The sequence below is a fragment of the Podarcis pityusensis genome, assembly GCF_964106645.2.
Source record: "Podarcis pityusensis genome assembly, chromosome: 7".
NCBI lineage: Eukaryota > Metazoa > Chordata > Lepidosauria > Squamata > Lacertidae > Podarcis > Podarcis pityusensis.
Genome location: NC_138031.1, coordinates 55,904,309 through 55,918,256, shown reverse-complemented (window position 1 = coordinate 55,918,256; position 13,948 = coordinate 55,904,309). Strand labels below are relative to the sequence as shown.

The 13,948-nt window shown below is 43.8% G+C and overlaps 1 long non-coding RNA gene across 1 annotated transcript in view; it reads left to right on the top strand.

Annotated features, from left to right (window-relative positions):
- LOC308481700 overlaps window positions 1-13,398 on the top strand; it is a 144,878-nt gene extending 131,480 nt beyond the window's left edge. Inside the window, exons 4-5 of the long non-coding RNA XR_013988825.1 lie at window positions 5,587-5,683; window positions 13,267-13,398. This is a non-coding gene — a long non-coding RNA (uncharacterized lncRNA). The remainder of the gene's footprint in view (window positions 1-5,586; window positions 5,684-13,266) is intronic.
- The last annotated feature ends 550 nt before the right edge of the window (window positions 13,399-13,948 follow it).

The following is a 13,948-nucleotide window of genomic DNA, read 5'->3' as shown; positions in this document are numbered from 1 at the left end:
CAGTAGCGTGAAAAGGTGCATTGACATGGTTGTTCTTGCACGACTTCTCCAGCACTGTAGACCATTCCAGTTGAATGGCCCAGCCAGGTGATGGCTAGAGCAAGTGGTGCAAGGATCACAGAGAAGGGGACTGAGCACAGGTTAGAGCACAAAATCATACCTATTGTGTGGTAGGGATGGTGATGAGTAAGGATTACTTCCATGTCATCACTGGATTAGCCACCCAGCAGAGCACATTCAGGTGGTGAAGTTTGCAATGCCCTTCAAGGGCAAAGTCACTTGCATCTGGTCTGACCTTGGCTCTAGTGAAGTATGGCAGGTTTTATAGCATTGGCTGAAAGTAGTTCTCTTTCTCCGGACCTCTGGATAGGTTTTTCAATATCTGGGGAAAATACGACAGATGGAGTTGTTAACAATATGTACCTCCACATGTGGTGGGAATGCCCCCAAATCCAACTATTCTGGGTAACAACCATGCGAGAAATACGCAAAATAAGAGCCAGTGTAGTGTAGTGCTTAAGAGCGGTAGATTTGTAATCTGGGGAACCAGGTTCGCGTCTCCGCTCCTCCACATGCAGCTGCTGGGTGACCTTGGGCTAGTCATGCTTCTCTGAAGTCTCTCAGACCCACTCACCTCACAGAGTGTTTGTTGTGGTGGAGGAGGAAGGGAAAGGAGAATGTTAGCTGCTTTGAGACTCCTTCAGGTAGTGATAAAGCGGGATATCAAATCCAAACTAAACAAGTATTAAAAGTTACCCCAGAACTGGCCCTATTAAACATCTTCCAAGACAATCATGCCCACTCACATCACAAAGAGCTCATAACCCACCTACTCTCAGCAGCCAGAAACATCATAGCCAGACACTGGAGAGACCTGTCAGGAGTAAGCATGGACCAATGGTACCAAATAATATGGAAAGCAGCCTTACTAGAAAAACTAACCAATAAGCTGAAATTGACACGGGGACAAATGGAAGAAGATGCCTTCACCCCCGGTATGGCTCCCTTTTATCACATACACAGCCCAACAAGACAATGACAAGAATCCACCTACAGCATACGAATCAATATGGCTAACCTGATTCAAAAACACCCACCCACCCCACTCACACATAAAAGCAAAGTCCACCACAGCCAATCACAAAGGAACAACCACACCCTACGCCAACCCCAACCTCTCTCACCATCAAAGGAACACAAACGAATAGAGAAGAGAACCTGCACAAGCGACACTGACACAAAACCCACACATACATTAAGTAAAATAGAAACATTGCCACCCGACCCCACCCCCACTCACCATGACCCTCTCCACCTTTCCCCCCTTTCTTCCTAGTGTGACACTAATGTCTCAACAAATGAAACTGACCTGTAGAAAATGTAACTTGAAAAGGCGTCCTATTGGGAAGACCCAGTTCTCTGAGTGCATGTTCTGGAAGTTGGGCAATAGGGGCAGTACAGGATTCCTTTTGGTGTACCGACCTCCCCGCTGCACCAAGGATTCCCTGCCCGAGCTGCTTCAGGTTGTGGCGGATGTTCTCCTGGAGACACCTAGTTTGGTTGTCCTAGGGGATTTTAATATCCATGCCGACACGACCTTACAAGGGGCCGCTCGGGACTTCATGGAAAGCATGGCCTCCATGGGGCTGTCCCTGAATAAGTTTGGCCCAACCCATAGCCGCGGACATGCCTTGGACCTGGTGTTTACCTCTATGGATGTTGGTGATCTGACACTAAGTAAAAGTGAAACGAAAGAAGTGCCATGGTCAGACCACTTCCTGGTGCAACTTGACTTCTCCGCGACCCTTCCCCTCTGCAGGGAGGTGGGACCAATTCGGATGGTCCACCCCCGCCACTTAATGGATCCAAATGGTTTCCAGAGAGTGGTAGGGGATGCTTTATCCCATGTTGATGGCCTTTCAGCTGATTCCCTGGTGGCCCGCTGGAATGTGGAGTTAACCAGGGCTATTGACTGTTTGGCTCCGAAGCGCCCTCTCCGAGCCCGGACAGCCCCGTGGTTTTCCACGGATCTGAGGGCAATGAAACAATCGTTGAGATGGCTAGAGCGCCGGTGGCGGATGACCCATTCTGAAGCTGACCAGACACAGGTTAGAGCTCAATGTCGAGCCTACCAAGTGGCGGTAGCGACGGCAAAGAAGACTTTCTTCACCGCCTCTATTGCATCTGCAGAAAACAGCAGCAGGAGACTTTTTCAGGTGGTCCGCAATTTAGCGGAACCACCTGCTACATCGGGGCCCAGTACGGGCCACATGATCTCCTGCAATGATTTTGTTAAGTTTTTTGCAGATAAAGTCGCTCAGATTCGGGAAGAGGTAGACTCCACCGTGGGAGCAGGGCCGGGGCGGGAGAGCGCTAGAGTCCTGTCTAGTCAAATTGCGTGGGATCAATTCCAATCTGTTACCTCCGAGGATGTGGACAGGCTGCTTGGACGAGTGAAACCAACCACCTGTCTCCTTGATCCTTGCCCATCCTGGCTTATAAAAGCTAGCCGGGAAGGGCTGGGCGGTGGGCTTCGTGGGGTGGTGAATGCTTCCCTCCGTGAGGGATCCTTCCCAGACCCGCTGAAAGAGGCGGTTATTAAACCGCTTCTTAAAAAACCATCTTTAGATGCGGCCACGATGGCCAACTATCGCCCAGTCTCAAATCTTCTATTCTTGGGCAAGGTGATTGAGCGAGTGGTTGCTGAACAACTCCAGGCACGCCTGGAAGAAGCGGACCATTTGGATCCCTTCCAGTCGTGATTCAGGCCTCATCACGGGACTGAAACTGCCTTGGTCGCACTGGTTGATGATCTCCAGAGGGCTAGGGACAAAGGTGAGAGCTGTTTCCTAGTTCTGCTGGATCTCTCAGCGGCGTTTGATACCATCGACCATAACATCCTTCTGGACCGTCTTGAGGGGCTGGGAGCTGGGGGCACTGTCATACAGTGGTTCCGCTCCTTCCTCCTGGGCCGTTTTCAGAAAGTGGTGGTGGAGGATGAGTGTTCAGACCCCTGGGCTCTCACTTGTGGGGTGCCTCAGGGTTCTGTCCTCTCCCCCATGCTTTTTAACATCTACATGCAGCCGCTGGGAGAGATCATCAGGGGGTTTGGGCTGGGTGTTCATCAGTATGCGGATGATACCCAGCTCTACCTCTCTTTCAAATCAGAACCAGTGAAGGCGGTGACGGTCCTGTGTGAGTGTCTGGAAGCGGTTGGAGGATGGATGGCGGCTAACAGATTGAGATTGAATCCTGACAAGACAGAAGTACTGTTTCTGGGGGACAGGAGGCGGGCAGGTGTGGAGGATTCCCTGGTCCTGAATGGGGTAACTGTGCCCCTGAAGGACCAGGTGCGCAGCCTGGGAGTCATTTTGGACTCACAGAGGTCCATGGAGGCACAGGTTAAATCCGTGTCCAGGGCAGCTGTGTACCAGCTCCATCTGGTACGCAGGCTGAGACCCTATCTGCCTGCGGACTGCCTCGCCAGAGTGGTGCATGCTCTGGTTATCTCCCGCTTGGACTACTGCAATGCGCTCTACGTGGGGCTACCTTTGAAGGTGACCCGGAAACTACAACTAATCCAGAACGCAGCAGCCAGACTGGTGACTGGGAGCGGCTGCCGAGACCATATAACACCGGTCTTGAAAGACCTACATTGGCTCCCAGTACGTTTCCGAGCACAATTCAAAGTGTTGGTGCTGACCTTTAAAGCCCTAAACGGCCTCGGTCCAGTTTACCTGAAGGAGCGTCTCCACCCCCAGCATTCTACCCGGACACTGAGGTCCAGCACCAAGGGCCTTCTGGTGATTCCCTCACTGCGAGAAGCCAAGTTACAGGGAACCAGGCAGAGGGCCTTCTCAGTAGTGGCGCCCTCCCTGTGGAACACCCTCCCACCAGATGTCAAATAGAACAACAACTACCAGACTTTTAGAAGACATCTGAAGACAGCCCTTTTTAGGGAAGCTTTTAATGTTTGATGTATCACAGTATTTTAATATTCTTTTGGAAGCCGCCCAGAGTGGCTGGGGAAACCCAGCCAGATGGGCGGGGTATAAATAATAAATTATTATTATTATTATTATTATTATTATTATTATTATTATGTAAAAAGAGACATTGCACATACTTTTGTAAATCAAGAAATCTTTAATAAAAATATGTGTGTGTTTGTGTGTGTGTATATATATATATATATATATATATATATATATAGTTACATGGTCTTTTACATTGTTAGGCTCTGCCCTTGGATCACTTGTGCTGAGGGACAGAATATAAACTATTCTAAGCAACTAAATAAAGGAATGCAATTTTTCATGCAGACTTGAGGTAAAGTCACAGATTCATACAAAAATTGGATGGATGTCTGGGTCAACACCTGCAAAGATGACATAGAATGGAAATAGACTGATTTGCTCACCCGTAATTCTGGGTACATACTTGTCAAATTGAGTTTCAAGTCTACCATACTTAGAAAAGAGGAAAGGCTTTGCCCACTGTAGTTTTAAAGACATCAGAAGGTTGTTGGCAAAGCCAATTTTGTGGCAGCAGTATGAAGGCATACAGGCAGGAATTCTTCTGTGAAACACACCAGATCCTGTACACTATTCCTGCAAATGACTGGGAACTGTAGTGAGTGCCCATTTAACCTAATTTAACGGGTAATCCTTTGACCTTTGAAAATATGGAAATGATTTCCATCTACTTTGTTTGCACTTAACTGAAACATCTAACCAAAAGTGGGTATTTGCTGCCAATATTTCAAGTTCTCATCTCTTACTAGTTTCTGGAAACAAGGCAAGCACTCTCTGCCTCCTCAGCTCCATCTTGATATTGTTTTAATCCTACCTGTAAATGGTTTCATATGGTGTAAAGCCTTCTTCCTGAAGCTGCTTTTCATTGCACGAATTCAGGGATTCTATCTGAGATCGACAGTACTGACAGAATGCGATACAAGTTCCCCTTCCTCTTGTTGACTGTCGGCATTCACAAGATGCTGGAAATCAGACTGAAAAGTTTGAAGAGGAAATTCAGAACGAAGAAGTTAAATATGTTAGAAGCAAAATGAAATACAGGACTCCAGTGATTTTCTACTTCCCCTTTCCTGTCTCATTCACCACAAATGTGAGGACCTCTTTTTGTGGAGATAAAACAAAGCTCAAAACAATTTTAAATTGCACAAATCCCCAGGTTTTCACTGCTGGAGTTTTCTCTTACCTGTTTCGTTGCCATATCAAAGCATGGCTTTAGCCATTTTCCTCTGTGCTGATCAGAGAATGTGCTTCAAAGAGAGTCCTGGGACTGCCTCCCCTCCCCTGCCACTTGCTTGTTCTTTGTTTCCTGAAGTGAGGTTCAATCCATGACCGACAATAAAATCACAATAGAGTTTCCAAGTGGACAGAAAGCAACTGGCTCATGCCTCCATTTCTATGTGGTTCCCATTCACTGCCCCTGCCTTGTATGGCCCTTTGGTAGATGTTGAACTGCACATATCAAAGCACTCTACCTAGATTGCAGGGTAGGGATGGGGAGAAATTGGATTCAGTTCCCATTAAAACACAAACTTATCTAATTTCCACTTTCCAGAACATTCTGAGGATCAAAGTTCAATCACCCTTCAAAATTTGCGCTTCTCTGAATTTTGGAATGAAGTTCCCCAGCCAACAAAACTGCATATATTAGGGTAAGTTGTACTTATAAAATGCATATGTCAGTGAAAATAGCATACAAAAACACATTATATTAGATAAATTGTTTTGAAAGAATTTGACTATTAGGTAAAATTGTAGACACAGGTGTGTATATTAGGAGAAATTTGCACTAAAATGCTGAAGAATTTTCAGGGTTTTGTTTTTTGTATTTTTTTTAAATCACAAACTAATGTGGAGAACGTAATTTAGGCCTGGAAAAATGGGAAACTGAGAGAAACCAAAATTGGCATATTCATCCATCCATAGTGGCAACTGCCAACTAACTGAGAGGTGTCAAATGCAGTAAAAGTAGCAGCTACTTCTATGAATTTGACCCTAACTTGAAGAATAGGGAGATACACACATTCAAGGGAAGAACTCTTGATGTGTGGCATTGTCTGGTTTAGAGTGCCAAAACAACAGCCAGGAACAAAGTTGCCATGTGTGTATTTGTCATAAGGTTTGATAGGGAAACTGTCATTAATTTTGAAGATTCAGCTATGATATTGGGAGATGCATCTGTGTCTTTACAAAACACAGGTATTGGAATAGGTAACATATTTGTCTCCATCTTGATGATGGACACAAAATAACAATTTATGGACAATTTATATCCAAGGCAAATGGATATGTAATGTAATTCTGGCATTAAGTTTTTGTTTATCTTCCCAACTTGGTGTGCTTTCCGAGAATGCAACCACGTCTTACCAAATGCCACGAGAAGTAGCCCTTTGGGAATCTCCTTCCGTTAAACTCGCTGCACTTCAGCCCTAATCTGCGAGAGTGAACAGCCTCTCGAATGATGTTGTTTGACAGTGGCTCAAGTCGGCTTTTGAATTAGGCAGCACCCCTGTTCGCATTCAGTGAATTATGGCTGCTGCTTAAATAAATATTTATATCGCTAACTGTTGAGCACTTTATTGTGACATTTTATTGTTTAGACTTCTTGGGGAGAAAAAGGTTAAATATAATTACCTCTTTGTTCTTAAATGATAAAAAGTGGGTAACATCTGTGCCGACTGCTGCGTGTGCAGCAATAATAGCTGAGTGTTAACAATAACACAATGACCCACTCATGTGAATGTCACTGCCTTTTACCTGAGTGTCTCCAGCAGCTAGGAAAATAATTCCTATTCACCAAAGACTAATTTTCACATTTAAAAAATCTTTATTATGGGTCTAGTGCAGCAGAATTGCTTGACACAGTAGGGAACCCATACTTAGAGTGGCAATATAAAGTATGAGGAAACGCCTCAAGTCACAATCAAGCTGGGCAGTAATTCAGGCTCCAGCATCCCCCAATTACACCGGAACGTCAGCAGATGGCGCAAAGCATCTCAGAATAAAACTGAGCATGCTCACTCATTCAGATACAATCAGTGGCTCAAAGGTGATGTTTATATTTATTATTTATTATTTATTTATTTATTTATTTCTCTCTCTCTCTCTCTCTCTCTCTCTATCAGGTAAGTGTGTGTGTGTGTGTGTGTGTGTGTGTGTGTGTGTGTGTGTCTACTCTGCCTTGAAGGTTAAAGGCAGGCTCTAAAGTAAGGGTATATATAAATGCTAGCAAGCCTACGTTTAAGGCAACTCAACCAACAGCCACCAAAATGTTGCGGCAAAATGAAAATATCAACTAAACCGCCTTGGTAACTGCTCCATCCCAGTTGCTAAAAGGCTGGCCAAGCAGAAATGGGTCAAAATGATTCCAGAAGATACACAGGTTCAGATATTATCAGTGCACACACACTTAGTACCTACCTATTGGCTCCAGTCCAACTAACATTGGTCATGACTAGGCCACATTGAAAATGACAGTAAACTGAGTGTGCTTAAGCCGCCTTTAAGACTGTTACAGGACATGGGGGATTCTTTTATTTCTTAGGTATTCCAGGCTCCTGGTCTGGGAAGATATGGGAAAAGAATATCAGGATAGATCCATGGTTTCCATTATGGAGTCAAGAGCTATATTGTGAATACTACAGAGCTAAATTCATCTCAATTTTTTTCTTGCATTACTTTATCATTCTTTACCCTTATGATGTCCTTGAAGCCTTGATGGAGCTTTTAATTCAACCTATTGGTTAAGGGAGAAGATTGGAAGACACGATTTTTTCCCTCCCTTTTAATTATTTTTTCCACATTCTTTGCCTTAGGATATATCATAGTGCCTTTAGGAACTGTAGTAACATGGTCTGTGAGATTTAATCACGGGGTGTAAATTGCTTTGAGAATTTCAGATGAAAACAGCTGCTGTCAAAATGCCCAGACTGTTCTTGAAAGATGGACAAGGAAGTGGTCCATTTCAGTGTCCTTCGTGCAACAGCCTCATGATCCACAGTGAGCTCAGCCAGGCCTGCAAAAGGTGAACCTGATGCCTAAGGATTGACCATAAATGAAGCATCAGTTTATGACAAACTGGATAATTCTATAGGTCCCACATGCCTGTTTGATTTTGGCAAAGTGCAGGGAATTCTGTGATACTTCATTGATGGAACATCTATCCAAATAACGTAGTATTACACAAAGTCAGCTGGGAGCAAAAGGCAAAAGAAGCATTGCAGTTTGGAAAAATGAAGTCTGTTAAAGGAGCCCAAATGCCTCTACTCAAGCATCTTTCAGTGGTCAACCAGATACCTACAGAAATGCCATAAAGAGGACATGGGTGCAATAGTCCCTTCTCTGCTCAGAGGTAAGTCCCATTTAATGCAGGGGGACCTATTCCCAGGTAAATGGCCATAGGATTACAGCTTCAATTGTTTTATTTGGCCCAGCATTCTGTCTAGCAAGAGATACTTTCAGATAATTAGGGGAAATTAGGAGATGTTTCTGGGTCAGTGAAGTCATCCAGTTTCAGGCTTTAAAGGACTGAGTAACAAGAGCGCATGATGGTACCCTCTGATCATTCCTGGTCTTGTCATCTATAGATTTTGTCTTCGGTGGCTGGTCCTACTGTCAAACCCTCTTTCACACAAAGGGAATGAATCATTTCTTCAAGGTCACAGAGGATATCAATAGAAAAGGCTTGAGATAGAAAACAGACCATGTGCGGCTATAGGAGAAAATCCACCTCAGTGGCTCATCGGGCCATAGCAGAAGGACTGTTCTGAAAATTAAGAGTGACTGTGCAGCCAAAGAGCCATTTAGGTTTAGAGACAGTGATTACTGACTGTCTGATTGAAATGTGGGGGGATTTTCCCCCCGTCTATTGGATATTTTTTTTATTCCACCTTCCATCTGAGATGTGACCAGTTGTATATTTTATTCATTAATTATATCATTTTGGGGCTGTTCAATTTTCCGATGATTTTCAGTGAAAGAAACCAACATTTTTTGACATTCATTACAGAGGTGAGTGCCTACTGTCTTCCGACATAGTAGGAGCATAAAGATTTAAATCACTAAGGTCAAGGGTTTCACAAAGCTGGTCTTCCTGGAGCAAAAGAGAGTCACAATCTGAAAAGCCACTTAACAACTCTCATCAGGAACATTATAAGGGGACGGTGCAGCCTCAAACCCACAGAAAAAAATCAGAAGCAGAATAATTCTCATGGTCACCTCAGTGCATACACAGTAAGCTGTGTGTTGCTTTATTTTGCCCAGGTCAACAAATCTTTTGCCCCATGCCTTATATCTGGCTAATAAAAGATTTATTCTCTAAAGTTTATGTGAACAAAACATACTTGGCTACTGGGCGCAATGGCTATTTTTTACCTCCAAGGTTGGAGGCAGTAATGCTTCTGACTACCAGTTTTTGGAAACCACAGGAGGAGTGGTTTGCTCTTGTACTTAGGTCCTCCCCGAGAGTTTCACAAAGGCATCTGTGTGGCCAGCGTGAGAACAGGATGCTGGACTAGATGGGGCATTCATCTAGCAGGCTCTTCTTATGTTTTAATGTTATATTGCTGGAAATCTCTACCATCTCCTAGAGAACTAACTCACAATTATTAGATATTGAATTGAATCCCAAAGTACATTCTGATTTATGAAAGGAGTTCTTCCATGGATGGAATGTCATTTGATGCAGTGAAGGCTTTTGCTAGTGGAAGGGAGCAGTTTTGGCCAACCTGCTCCTTTCTGTAGCCGCCCTCCCCCATGCTACCTCTTACACTGTTCAGCAGTGTCCCTTGCCCTCTAGAAGATCTTTTCAGGAAGGGAGGAAGGACTGCTGCAAAAAAAGGTGACCTTCCCTTTGGACCACAGGTGCTAAGGGTACTCTTTCCACAAGCTGAAGTCCACTCATGGCATCTTTGGGCGAAGTGCATTATATTTTAATGGATATTGCCTTTGAGTGCTGATTCCAGGCAAACTGCCCTGGAAGCTTTTATGATTGAAGCCGTAATATTTACATTTATAAAGAAAACCAGTAAAATATTTCACAGCCAATATCTTGCTCTGTGTGCAGACACTAGAGCAGCCAGTTGGGAAGACTTGCTGAAGATTTTTCTTGATGCTCATATAAGTATTGGGGAGGAGCCAAGTGCTGCCTGGGAACTCCCTTTATTTCTGTGTGACTTACACCATGCTTGTAGTATCAACCCATAAGGCTAATTTAGGAATACTCTTCCCAATACAATGCATTTATTTTGCATAGACTTTTCCTTGTGAGCAACTCTCTCTAGCTGTGTCATGTTTAGACCCATCTTTCTATTTGGACTGATACAGTCTTATTTCCTAAAATGCTGCTAAGCAGAGATCGGTAATGTGTAACGGCAAGTGAAGAAGCAATGGCGTCCCCTGGGTGACATCACTAGCAACTCCAATAAAGTCCTGCCCCCATTAAGATATCTGTGAGACCAATTTTTTAGCACCTTGAAAAACCACCCAGCCAGCTGCTACTGTAGACGATCAATGAAGCTACTGAGGAACTTGTCAGAAAGGCAAAAGCTACTGACTACACAAATATTGTCTTATTATGATCCTTGCCAGTTAAAGAACTTTTGAGGAAATACCTCAGTGGAATGGTGACTAGCCACTGTCCTCCATGGGGCTGAGAGGCAAATGTGGAGGGCGAGGGAATCCATCACTTCCAGCTTAGATGACACCCGTCCAATTCATTGCTAACCACCTCCCCATGACAGGAGACAGCAGTTACAGAATAGGGGGGTGGCGTTTCCAAAAACACACACAAAAAACCCCCAGAGTGCTCCTCAGAAGGGGTGGGGCTAATAGGAAGTTCAGGCCAACCAGAAGGCCCCAGAGAGCATCATCCTGCTACTGAGGTGACAACTTTCCATGACTTAAATCTACTGATAACTGCTGTGAACTCTCCAAGGTGCTGACAATGCCTTCCACCCTGCTGTCTTTATTGGGATTTGACTGGATTATCAGAGTTGCCTTATTGTGACTCTGCTCTTCAAGACATAGCCTATGTTTCATCACTAACTGCCCTTAATATCAACCCAACCTCCCTGGGGCCCTAAGATAGAAGAAGGAAAGATGGGGGTACATTATAATGTGATTCAAACTGGAGGATCTGAGTTACAAAGTCTAAATAAATGCCATGTGCAAGAGCTGTGAGTTTTAGGAGGACTCTGTAGTTTATCACTTTACATTTGCATCAGAATTTTGAGGACCATTTGGGCCTTGTGCATACAAATAACAGGCAGGTGCAACCTCCAGCTGTTGTTTGGGGTTATCATAATGAAAGGTGCTGGTAGAGCCCAGGGGGAGTGTAGAATGGGGGCAGAATGATCTTGGGGAAGGGCTCAGTAGGTTGTGGGGCCCGCCACTGTGCGAGAGAGAATCAGAAAGTAGTGCTAGAACATTTTACTCAGGGAGAGTCTATGCACCAGACCTCTAGGGAGTTGGTCAAAATCATCTGTGATATAAGGGGGACTGTTGAGCCAATGGGATACTGGATTTGAGGTAGAACACCATATATGGAATCCAAGGTTTAAGAACTGTATAAAAAGGAGAAGAACATAAGCTTGGGGGCATGACTTCTTCTGGATGTGGACCATCAACCCTGTGGGCTAAGTGTTGGAGATTATGGGATCTCAAGCTGAAAGGTCACCAATACTACCTTTGAGCTCAAGTATGTAAGAAATGCCTCTTGTCTGACTTCATTCCTTATATGCCTCACTACAAAAACTTACATACATGAGAACAGCAGGCTTCCCATTGCCGATTTTATCCCTCCAATTTGCAGGAGGCAATGGCAGGTAGAGCTAATGCCCTCATCCCTACTCTTGAATACTGATTTTACCTAGAAAATGAATGCCTGAGAAGGACTAAGGTGCTCTATAATCCCTTTCCATTTCTGGTCATCTTTAGAGGAAGAGTTGTGGTTATGGGTATTTCCGTGAGCAGAAGAGGTTGCACAGTGTGCTTAACAATAACTTGTACTCCATTTTGCTTAAAACCTTTCCTCCACTATTTTCATGTTGACTTGATTTAACATTGCACTGGAGTAAAATTAAGGGTGAAGGGGTAACATTAAAACCTTGATAAGAGTTAGAATTTACACTTCCGAAGACATACTTTGCCAATGAAAAGCATGCGATCTTATCGATCTAACCTTTAATCAACCCTGCCCCCTTTCTCTCCCTGTGTTCATTTTATTGAATTGTGTCTGAAACGACAGGTTCAGGATCTACATTATGTGGCACATAAAACATACTTCTTAGGACTACATAACAATAGTAGTCCACATAAACAGCCACACTGTGAATTAACACACACACACACACACACACACACACACACACACACACCAAGAACCCAATGCAGCCTGATATTTGGGGTTGCATAAGAGCTGTTTTACTTTTTAAAGAGTATTGGGGTGTGCATGTTACATCTACAGATTCCCTGCCATGCATATTTGCTTAAGTAATGCACAGTTTGTATAAAGTACCTATATTAATATAATGCACTCTCTCATACCACTAAGAACAAATCTGGATCAGATAATATCCCTCAAACAACAGCAAAACACCGAAGATTTTTAGTTTTGCTTCCCTTGCCAATAATTTTTCTTTGTCCATCAAAGGTTCATCTCCCTCAACTCAGAACTCTCTCTCTCTCTCTCTCTCTCTCTCTCTCACACACACACACTTTTTCTATGTTGGAATTATAATACTAAAATTGAAATTGCTTCTCAACAACAGAAACCAAACAGTTCAATATGTACTGCTAACTGCTAGGGTGGGGAGCCCTTTGTCAGTTGCATTCCTTGGGGGGTGATCTATAGTTGGTCTGCATGCTGGCCGTGGTTTGGAGGAGCCAAAATATGAGTGGGGCCACCCCTTTCCTCTCTTTATGCTACTCCCTTCCATTTCCCTCTCTCTCCTCCTATTTCCATCACCCGTTCTCTTTCCTCTTGCTGAGGAAGCTATAGAGACTAGAACTGATTGCTTGCAGACAGCTTCCCCTCTCTCATCCTCATGTCCATTTCAACTCAGTCCCCCATTTCCCCCTTGCATCCACCTTCTGTGCTCTCCCAACCTACGTGAAATTAGGTTGAGGGCACAGGTGGCACATCCCTGTTCAAAAGCACAGAGCTCAAGTTTATTGAGGGCAGCTGCTCCTGTTATGTCACAATAGCTGAACTTCTTTTTATTATAATTCCCAACAGGCCAATGAAGAAGTTCTTCCTGAAGATTCTCATGAACACTAAGAGCTTGAACATTCAACATTCAGTGAGTTGGTCATAACAAAGAAGATGTGAGCTTTCCAGCTTTCTCTTTTACACTCTGTGACAGTCCTAATACTTTATTTTAACATTTGGAAAGTCAGTCATATGTCCATCCTCTCCAACAGTGGTTCCCTAACATTCATTGACTGTCATCAAACCACTAAAAGGGGAATTACACTGCTGACCTTGACAGACAAATAAAGAGAATTTTAAAGTTGGAATTGTATGCTAACACAATACCTTTGAGTCTATGGCTCAGACACTGCAAGGAATTCCTAGTCATCTTCCAAACACATACACTGAAGATACATTTTGTTTGGGTCTTTGCTTCAAAGATGAATAAATCAGCAAATAAAGGGGAATCAATTATCCATGCAAAATCTTTTATGTACAGAACTCCCATAGAAATCAGTAGCAAATCCCTGCCAAGGTGGAGGGCACAAATGACCCTAATTAGCCCAACACAGGTACATGATGGCTTCGTGACTTCTTAGTGACTTCCTGTGCTGATGTATTACCCTAATATCAGCACTTCTGCTAAAAGAGACCTGCATTCCCCCTGAGATGTAAGTAGGATATTTTCCAAGCAAGGAATGGAAAAACCCTTACCTTGTTAATAAAT